Source organism: Nicotiana sylvestris, chromosome 11 (genome assembly GCF_000393655.2).
Source record: "Nicotiana sylvestris chromosome 11, ASM39365v2, whole genome shotgun sequence".
NCBI classification, from domain to species: Eukaryota; Viridiplantae; Streptophyta; class Magnoliopsida; order Solanales; family Solanaceae; genus Nicotiana; species Nicotiana sylvestris.
Window position 1 is genome coordinate 121,500,552 of NC_091067.1, and position 11,506 is coordinate 121,512,057.

Sequence of the window (11,506 nt, forward strand, 5' to 3'; positions counted from 1 at the left end):
GAATAAAAATACGAAGGGTGATGCCGCGTATTTTCTTTTACTGTGGTTACTTGTTCCTATTTGCTCAGAGCATATCGGTTGATTAAAGAGCTTCTTACTGCTGTGATCCTTTATCTTGTGATCCCCTCAGCATGCCCCCTCCCAAATATTCCTTGTCTTGTTTCTTTTATTATTGTTATTGGTACATGTATTATTATACTGCACAAGTTTATTGTAGGTATCTTGTCTTAGCCTCGTCACTACTTTGTCGAGGGTATAATCGACACTTACCAGTACGTGGGGTCGGTTGTATTGATACTGCACTCTGCACTTTCTATGCAGATTTTGGTATTGGCCCGAGCTGATCATGAGGTTAGCTGCTGGATCCATCCTATAGGAGACCCAATGTAGAATTGCCGGCGTCCGCAGACCCTGGAGTCCCCTTCTAGACATTTCATTTTACAGTTTCTTTCATTTCGAAAACAGTTGTATTTTCTTCAGATATTTACTTGTAGTGAAATCTTTGAAGTTCATGAATTGTCGCTCCAGATTCGGTTAGTAGATTATATATATATATATATATATATATATATATTGAGGTTGTTATGAATTTCCACTTTCATTTTAACTCGTTATAGCTCAATTACTGTTAATTATTGAAATGTATAAGAATTGGCTTAATAAATCTCTAACATTGACTTACTTAGCAAGTGAAATGTTAGGCGCCATCACGGTCCCGACGGTGGGAATTCTGGGTCGTTAGAATCATCCAGACATTCTTTGTAGCCTTGACTTGAGTACACTTGAGTAGCATCAAGTCCATTATCCATTCAAAGTATATCATCTCCAAACTATGCATAGCTTGTGTAAACACGGAGATTGCAACGTCAAATAGTGGCATCTTTATGTTCTTAAGGAGTTAACGGTTTATCTGATAAAAAAATTGAATAATTCGCCCCAAACCGATAAGCCGTTAATAATAAACTTTCAATTTATTTCACACCCATTAATCCGATAACTCGGTTCCAATAAGCCATTAAGCTATTTTTGTGGTTCGGTTTTCGGTTCGATTTTGAACACCCTTAATCACCAATGGGCAAGATCAATTTCTTTTGATTTCTTGTAACTCCTTATTTAATAGTACGTAAAATTCTAACTTTCTCATCTAATAAATGTAGTCACGGTCCATAGTTTAAGACTCCATTGCCTTATATCACGTGTCTATATGACCGACTCTACCAGCATATATACTACGTCCTATCATATGTGAAGATGTTACTATTTGGAGAATTGCACGATTTCTTCTTCAACCATGATACCTCAAACCTTTTTGTAAAGTCTTTGAAGTATTAACTACATTGATTTATGATACTTGTCATGTACGTACTTTTAACATATAATAATTTTGTTTGTTAAAAGTCAACCCTAAACTCACACCGAAAATTATGTACTTTGACCCGTGCAGCACAAGATATTCATCCGATCTAAAGAATATCATTAATTAATCAATAACAAAGTAATAAGACTTTGACAAAAATTGATGGCGGTCTTGATCCACAGCAAGAAGCATCGTACAAATGATTAGATCGGAGAGCATTCATTTCCTCAATATCCAATTCGTTCAACGTATTGCAACTATAGAGATTGGTGATCAGGAAAACACCGATTACCTGATATGGACCCTCAATGACAATGGTGATTTCTCTAACAAATCAGCTTGGAGTGCTATTAGAAATGTAGCTCACAGAAATTGTTTCAACAGCAAGGTTTGGTTCTCTAACATTCCTTTCAAAATATCTTTTCTTGCATGGAGACTTCTCTTAGGAAAACTGCCTATGGATGATGTTGTTTCAGGATTTGGAAACCAGTTGTTATCTAAATGTAGATGTTGTAGTGTCCCTCAAGGTGAGAATATTCATCATGTATTTGTGGAATGTCAGATTGCAATTAGTATCTGGAAACACTTTGGTGCACTATTAGGTATAAGACACCAAATGATGCATATTCGAGGTGTTCTGAACAATGGGTGGATAGTGGAGTAGAGCCTAGGAATAAGGTTCATAAACTGTTGTTGCAGGTTACTCCAATTGTTATATGCTGGGAATTATGGAAGGAGCAATGTCCTTGTAAATATAGTAAGCAGTGAAAGTTTACCTTGCACAAAATAAAGCAACAAATCGAATGGACTATCCAAAGGGCAATGATTATGTCCTTCAATAGTTGCAACTGGAATTATCAATGGATGGACATCTGTGTTATGGTGGAGAGGTTGAAACCTATTCCAAGACACACCCTAGTTTATTGGCAAAAACCAAAGGAGGGATGGATCAAAATTAACACTGATGGTAGTTACTTGTTAGATAATGGAAAGGCTGGAATAGGTGGGATTATTAGAAATTGGGAAGGGGACCTCATTATGGCATTTTTATGTTCTGTTAAATGCCATAGTAACAATATGTGTGAATCTCTAACTGTCAAGTTTGGTGTACAATGGTGTGTTCAGCATGGCTACATTTTGGAGCTAGACTCACAACTTATAACTAACATGCTTTTGATAGGTCCACCAACAATTACAAAATGAAAGGGGTGGTTGCTGATATAGTGCATGATTTGGATCAGAGTAATATCTTAATTACACATTGTTTCAGAGAGGCCAATCAAGTTGCTGATTGTCTAGCTAAACTTGCTTCTTTCTTTTGGAAATAACTCCTTCTTCTACACTTACCAGGAGCTTCCCAAAAGTGTCAAAGGTCCTTTCTTTATGGATAAGTGTCAACTTCTTAGTATTAGAACTAGGTATGATAAGGCCAACTTCTTTATTAGTTAAGATTAGAATATCTGTTGGAGCAGGTTGTAAATCTCTTGTATTTTGTCTATACTTTGTCCTGCTCCTATGACCTTTTTTGAATGGATGGATTCCCACCATTCTTTTGCTCTTGAGGTAAGGTTTATGTCCTCCTTCTTGTACTAGTTTTCTATGATATATACAAGGAAGGTAGGGGTTAACGCCAAACCCCCGAACACCACAAGAGGTGAAAGCCAGGGTGGTTGGATTAATTCAAAAAAAAAAAAATTAGACATGATTGTAAATCAAATAAAATATGAGGCATACACTTACATTCAACTGTTCAATTCCATATGATATATCATAATTTAAGACCTCTAACGTACTCCATTAAATTTTAAAAATAATTAATCAAACATTATGTTTTTTAAAAAAAGGAAGAATAAGAGCTTCCTACTTATACTTCTGCTGAAACCATATAAGTTTAGGTTGTCTATTGGGTTTAATAAACATATTTATCTCCTCTTTATTTATTTGGTTGAAACCATACGTATCTAAAAGCCTCCAAATTCCATTAGGTTTCTTCATCTAAGATCCTCCAAAAACCCTAGGATTTCTCTAAAATTCTTGTTTCACTTTCAAAATTTTGCGAATGGATTCCGATCATGATATTTATGATATGGATTTGGAGGAGGAAGTTTACAGTGATGGCGACACCATTGATGAACCCATAGACTCCCAAAACAAGAAAAATTACACAATCCTGAAAGATAAAGATATTTGTCAACTCATAAAAAAAGATATCTCAAAAACTTCATTGATTCTTTTGGCTCCAATAGACGTTTCATTAGCTCTTCTGCTCCACTATAATTGGAATATCTATAGAGCTAATGAAGAATGGTTCGCTAACGAATCCAAAATTCGCAAAGCTATAGGTATGTTATCTGAAGAAGAAACCGAAAACCCTTTGAGAAAAAGAACGTTTTCGTATTCTAATCGTTTTATGACTTGTGGGATCTGTTTTGAGGAGTATTCTCTTGATAAGATTGCATTTGCTGATTGTAAACATCCTTTTTGTAAGGTATGTTGGGAATATTACATTAGTATATCAATTAATAATAGTCCTAAATGTCTAGTCTTACGTTGTAACATCATGGTAGGTAAAAGTACGACTGTTATATTAGCGTCGGATAAAGATAGATTGAAATATTAGGATTATTTGATTAGATCTTATGTTGAAGAAAATTGGAGAATCAAGTGTTGTCCTACCCCGGGATGTAAAAATGCATTAAAAATATTTGAAATTTGGAGTGAAAATTACGATGTGATTTGTGATTGTTCTTATGGTTTCTGTTGGAATTGCTTGGATGAGAATCATCGTCCGATTGATTGTGATAGTACTATAACTAAGTGGAGAATTAGAAATCTTGAGGAAGCTGAAAATACGAATTGGATTTTGGCTTTCACTAAAAAGTATCCTAAATGTAAGAATGCTACTGAGAAAAATATGGGATGTATGCAAATGACTTGTAGGTGTTTGTACAAATTTTGTTGGCTTTGTTTAGAAGAATGGGGTACTTGTTATGGTAATTGTAATCGTTATGAGGAAAATAAAGAGATAAAGGAAGCCAAGAAAAATGTACTAAGGTACACACATTACTATGAGAGATGGATGTCAAATGAGAAATCAAAACAAAAGGCACTAAAGGATTTAAATGAGATGAGAGATGAAGGAGTGAAGAAACTAAGTGAATTGCACTATTTATTTGAGGATAGATTGGGATTCATTGAACAAGCTTGGAAACAAATTGTTGAATGTAGAAGAGTTTTGAAATATATGGTCTTAATTATGCTTATGGATCTTATTTGCCCGAAGAGGAGAAGACGAAAATGCAATTTTTCGAGTTCTTGCAAAGGGAGGCAGAGGAAGGTCTAGAGCGACTTCATCATTGTGCAGAGAAAGAATTATTGGATTATATTGGATCTACTGAGAAAATGGATTATACAGAGCAAGGGTTTTGCGAAAATTTCAAATGTTTTAGTTCGAAACTTATTTGGCTGACTAAGGTCGCTGGAGATTACTTTGACAACTTGGTTGTTTCCTTGGAGAATGGGCTCAAAGATGTGAGTAGCGGTTCTGATATTAATATTTCTAAATTGTGTTTGGTAAAGTAAGCAAATTTAATGGAACAACTGAGTATGAGATAATATTAGATACTGAACTTAGAAGAGGTATTTTGTTTTCTTTGTTTAGCTTAACAAGCTGGGCGAGAAATTATGGATTAGTAGTCTAAAGAATGGGTTGTTTCAACTTTCATACTTCAAGTTTTTGGTCCAGCTTGTATTTTTTCTAATATAAAGCTCATTGTTTCTTGTACTAAGTATGGTTTAATGGATGCAAAAAGCACTTTGACAATAATGCTGAGAATTCGAGGTGGCTCGAAAACCAACGAGCTTGATTTTCTCTTCTGAAATTGGGTAATTGTCATATATCTGTGTTGAGATACCAATACCAATTTATTGCCGTCAGTTCATGTTGAGATACCAACAATAATTTAAGATGCGTGAAAGGCCTCGAGGCTTCGTTCCAATAGTAAAAACGCAACACGTGGTGTTTGAGTTACACGTACATTATGGGTTCATACCTTTCTGGCACCATAGGCAAAAGCGCAACACATGGTTTTTGAAAAGGTTGGCCTAAACTGGATGATTTTATAGTGATAAAACGGTAAATTTATACCGTAATTAGCTTAATCTAGATAACCTTTTGAGAAATTAACTTTAATTTTTAGAAGTTATGCGTTATCTTTTCTCTAATTTTAACGTTTGCGTACAAAAATAGGACAAGAATAACTAAACGTATTTGTTGAAAGAAGATTGTCAGGTGCAACTTTAAACTAAACTCAGTTACATGTCATCATTAAAACTAAACAAACTTTAATAAAGCTCATCAATTAATGCAAAATCACAAGAATATTTAACCTACGTGGAAGAAAAACGTGTCCCATTTTCAAAACTAATTTCAACTATTTCTCATTTCGTAACGGAAATTGTAATAAATGAGTACTTGTTATTTTTGGACTTATATAAGCATCTCCCTCAGAAAGAACACTTCATTGGTGAATTGAGCCTTTTTGCCAGAAAGTTTTGATCATAGGGTAAGAGTCTATTTGCATCTCCTGGTAAATCGAGAAAAAAAGAAAAAGATATGCATTGATTAATTTTATTGTGTCTATAGCACTTAGAAAATCTGTTCTTGATTTCATCTATAACATCGATCGCATGTAGTTCAGTAACACTTCTAACATAAAAAGTTGTTTAGTTTTAGTTAACCTTATTGTTGAAGACCTTTCTATGCACTACTTTGTTTGATAATCTTGCACAATTTTTCTCCTGTTGAGAAATGGTTAGCCTTCTCGATTATAATTACTAGTTTATTATGAGTTATATATTGAAGCTACAAAACTACTACGTACCATCTTTATCGAATCAAGTATGAATTGATCTTTTCTATTCAATCTAGATCCTCTTGCAATTGATATATGTAATATCGAGTATGCTAACGTGAATCTCGAATGGTCGTAATCAAATCTTTCAATCATTTTCGTTTTCTCTTGTTGTTAAATCTTTAAAGTCTTAGCAAGACTCTCAAACAATCTAACTTTCGTAGTCGTTCCAACCAGTCAGTCCGATCTAACTTTACTGTCTCTCTCTTCTCTAGTAGTCTAGGTTTCAATTCCAAACAAGTTCAGATTTGGCTATATGAGTTATTTGATAATGATGACTAAAATTATAAGATTGTCATGTACCTCATCATGCACCTTGCAAATCCTTCAAAAATTATTCATTCATTTTTTATTTTTATTTTTTGCTTTTTGTGTGTTCTTTCTTTCAATAAATCGAGGCTGCTTTTTCTCTTACACATTTGGACGTGAAAGTAGAATACTTTATATGTTGCCTCAATAATTCTGAAATTAGTTAAACTATTGGGATACTTTATAATTTGTGAACTATAATAAACCCAGCCATTTTAAACTTAATTACTTTCATCGTGATTTTCACTTTATACTTTCTAGTGTAACGAAAGTAGATGTTTTTTAGTTTAGTTTATGCAGTTGTTTTATTTAATCTCCTTTTGCAGCTGCAATAATGGCATTGAGAATTTTGAAGGAAATCCAACTAGCACTTCTTAACCAAATGTTGAAAAAGGTAGAATATAATCTAACTTGTCTATCTCTATCTTGTTTATTCTCATTCTTTGTTTGTTTTCTTTTGATTGTTTTTAAGTGTAGTTTGACTTAAAAATTATCCTTAATTTGTCTTTATGCAGGATTTAGTGAATGATCAATTTGAACACCTCATGATATCTGGGAGGGCACAAAATCCTCAATTTGTAGTAAAAACTATAGAGGATTATTGTGCTGAAATCGAAACTATTATATCGCAAATGAAAAATGACATGTAGTACTCTCTAATCTAGAAAATTAGATATCTATACTTTTATCAAAGATATCAAATTTAGTAGCTCTACGATAAATTCGTTTTTCTATTGTTCATTTCGTGCAATAATTTCTTCACATTAATTTATTCAAATGATTTGCAGTGAGATTCCTGATGTTGATTTTTCTCATTTGGTTGTGTTATGCGACCAAGTCATAGAGAAAAGTACAAGGTGAGCTGTTTGTAATTTTCTGAAAATTTGCTTTTGCTTTATCGTCTCACGTAAAACTTATGCGATTATTTTTAAGCTCTTTTTAGATTCTGTAAATTATTAACTATGATCACTTATATCACTTGTCATGTACGTAGTTTAACATATAAAAATTTTATTTTAAGAAATTCAATGCTTGAAGTAACACCAAAAATTATATATTTTGTTCCTAGTAAGCTGAATCCTTCACATTAATTGGGATATAGGTTGTATCTACTTTTATAGCCTATATAAAAATAAAAGGAGGTTTTTTATTCTTATTAAGTTCATTTAACGTTGTCAATTAGAAAGTCTCCATAAGTACAGATGAAGATTATTAATTGCTACAATTTTTGTTGATGGTACAGGATTGGTGCTGTGCATGTGAAATCTGCATGTCTGCTTCTCGTTCGCACTTGCGAGCAAAGAAACAAAAAGAAGTAAGAAGCTTCTCTCATTTTTATGCTTAAGTAAACTTTTGAGAATTTTTGATATGTCATATTATTTGTGAATTCTTGATCAACCCATAATTCGAGATATTAAGTTCTCCTTAATGTGAAATATTGATAGAAAGTTATAACTCAAACAATCGCATAACACTAAACACAACTCTCTCTATATATATGTATATAAAATTCCCCCTTTTCCCTTATTTTGAGTCAGGTTGAACTAAGCTACAACGGAAAGTAAGGGACACCATTAAGATACAAATTCCAGATATTTAGAAATTCTGATAAAATGACTACACTTAGAAATTTTGCAACTAAGCACATATAAAAATATTTATTAAAATATTTAAGCGAGAGATTATTAATTAAGGTCAACTCATATTGATCACACTAAAATCACAGGACGTTTAAAAGTTACCTTTGGTTTCATCAACAGCTAGTTATTTTTTGATTAATTGGATAATTAATAATATATATGCGCAAAAATTACAAAATAGCAGGCGCTAGCATTGCTTCATCAACAACTAGTTCGAGAAGTACTTATAAGTGTCAAACAGTAGGCACGGTAAACACTTATGCACATCGAGTGTTTGCACTTAACTAAATACTTAATCTTAAGAATCATTAAATTAAAGTGAAAATGTATATCACTTAATCATGTGTATGCAAGACATATTCCTTACATTGTAACAATAATTAGTGACATAATAATCAAAAGTTACATTGTTACTTTAATTTGCTTTTGGTTTTGTAACAATTTCTTTCTAGTGATTGTCATCTTAATTAAATGGAAAAGGAAAACTATGATTGTTTTGCCATTATACTATTAACAAAAAAAATGATAATCATGTGGATGTTACTATAACTATTTTTCGTCTCATTCCGGCATCAATTGGCGTCATTTCAGGTTTTCCCAAACCTTGAGCAGGTTAAGGAATGATTTCACTACTACACAAAACGAGTTGGAAGCTTATGCTCGGGTACTCAGCTTACATAGAAATCACTGCTTAATTATCTTGTAACTTTTAGTTATTTCTTGGTAATTATAATTTCCTCCATCTTATTAAAAAATTCACTTAAACCTGCAGATGGAGCGAAGGATTATCTTAGTGCAAACGGATTATGCTGGAGACTCAAGTTCTTAAAAGGAAGATATTTTGTTGTACTATGAATATTTGGTTGCACTTATTTACAACGTCATGTATGACATTTTATCAGGTTTAAGATAAGTGATGGGAACTTAATTTATTACCTCTTTAGACTCTTGAACTTTGAGAGCGAATTTATTTCCTTTGATCTTGAATTCTCAGTGTCAGTTATTTGTTTCTTGATGTGGTGTGGGTAGTTTCGTTTTCTGAATTAAGATCAAGTCCTAGACTATGAGATTCTTTAACTTTGTGTTTAATTTTTTTCTTTTCTAATCTTTACTATTATCAGAGAGACTTTTAAATGATCTTGAATAGTCGTAGTATATATCAACTTTGAGATAGTTTTAAGCTCAAATTATCGAACACATGAATTTTTTATTTATTGAAACTATAGATATACCCGAGATTTATTTATTTTAAAAATTTGTATCAGAGTGTTAGTTGATTATTTGCACTTGCCAATTCCGAAAAGATTCATTATGGAAATATGATATATTGTCCAACATTCATTATGGAAATATAATTATATCTCCGACTTCAAGATTGAGTTTTAGGATTTTAACTACATCTATTTAAGAAAGTAATTAATCAATTCTCCAAAAATTAAAATGTAAAATTAGTTTATTCCTAAATTTGGTCAAATTATCTCAATCAACTTTAGATTGTGTTATTAATTTGGACCTATCAATTCCTATCATGCATCTCTATATAAGCGAAACACTATTATATATTCTGTATTCAAACATAAGTTGTTCACTCATATATTGTACTCCCAAGGGAAGTGCTCCTTTTTCTGTGTACCAAACATGACTAAAAAGGGGCTTAGGAATATTCAGAATCTCGGTGAAAGTAAAAAAAAAAAAAGCAATCTTAGATAAAAGAACAACAGCTTTATGTAAGAGAGCAGAAGCGTTGTCAATTCTCTGTGTGATAGAAGTAGGTCTAATAATATATAGTCCTGTTGAAACTAATTCTTTTGTTTGGCCATCTTTAACCCATGTTGCGGATATTGTAACGAACTATTTAATGTTTACCGAGGTCCAAAGAGAAAATAAGTTAGTTAGACATGACGTCTACCTTCAAGAAAAAGTGAATGATATGGAAAAAAGTGTTAGGTCGAAAATTGAACAAATGGCTGAGAAGATGGAAATGAAGGCTCTCTTCAACCAACTTGTCAAGGGAAGGAACATCAATGAACTCGATGTTAGACAAATGAAAGGTTTGCTAAAGCTATTTGATGAGAAGAGGGCTAGGCTTGAAGAAAGAAAGAAACAACTCAATGAACAGTTAGTAGATGAGAATGTTGCAAGTCCAAGCAGTGCTATAGGGCTTGGAGAATCAGAAGGTAATCCCAACGATGATGGAGAGAATAATGATGGACCTTGATTGAGCATGCAATACATTTATTTCCCTATCATTGTCTTTTTCGCTGTTGAGTTGTTTTTGTTGTTGTCGTCATTGTCATTGTTGTTATTGTCGTCGTTGTTTTTGTTGTCATTGTCATTGTTTTTATTGTTGTTGTCGTCAACGTTGTTTTTGTTATTATTGCTATTGTTGTTGTTATTTTTACTGTTGTTGTTGTTATCGTCTTTTAATAGTATTCCTAGTTAAGTTTGTTGCTTATTATTTATCTATTTATGTTATTCGTTGTCATTTTAATAATATAGGAACATTATTCTATTTATATTCAGTCAACCTAGTTATATGTTGTCACGACCCAAAAATTAACCCGATCGTGATGGCGCCTATCATGGAACTAGGCCAGCCGACACATTTCCAAATAACTTAATAATTTATTAAAAGCTAGATAATAACCTTTTCCATACTGAAATTTCCATAAAAGAGAATAATTCAAAAAACCAAAAATGTGAAAATTAAAGCCCAACCTCGGGTTTCACCAAGACATGAGAAAATACTACAACTGTTATGAAATATAACATGGCTAACATAGTGTAAGAATAGCCAAAATACACTAAAAGGAAGATAAAGGACGAGAAAGATGGGACTGTGATCGACAGGCAGCAACTTCGATATCTCCGATGAATGTCCCCGACTGGATAGTCAACAGCTGCTACCGTGGCCTGAGGTACCTGGATCTGCACACAAGGTGCAGGGGGTAATGTGAGTACACCAACCCAGTAAGTAACAAGTCCAAACTATGGACTGATAAGTAGTGACGAACTAAACCTCGACAGGTAAACACAATTAAACTGTACAGTAAAGTAGGCATGTTCGTAGTTCAAGTATTCAGCTCAACGGTAAAGTAAATACAAATTTGAACAATGTGAAGTATAATGCTCAGCGAATCTCTACGTACCAATGCACAGAATACATGAAAATGTACCATGTACATCTCTCTCAAGTGCTCAATCCACTCGGTACTGTTTATAGCCATCCGGCCCAGGGAAGATCCATCCCGGAATATATACACATCACTGACAACAGTCATTTAGTA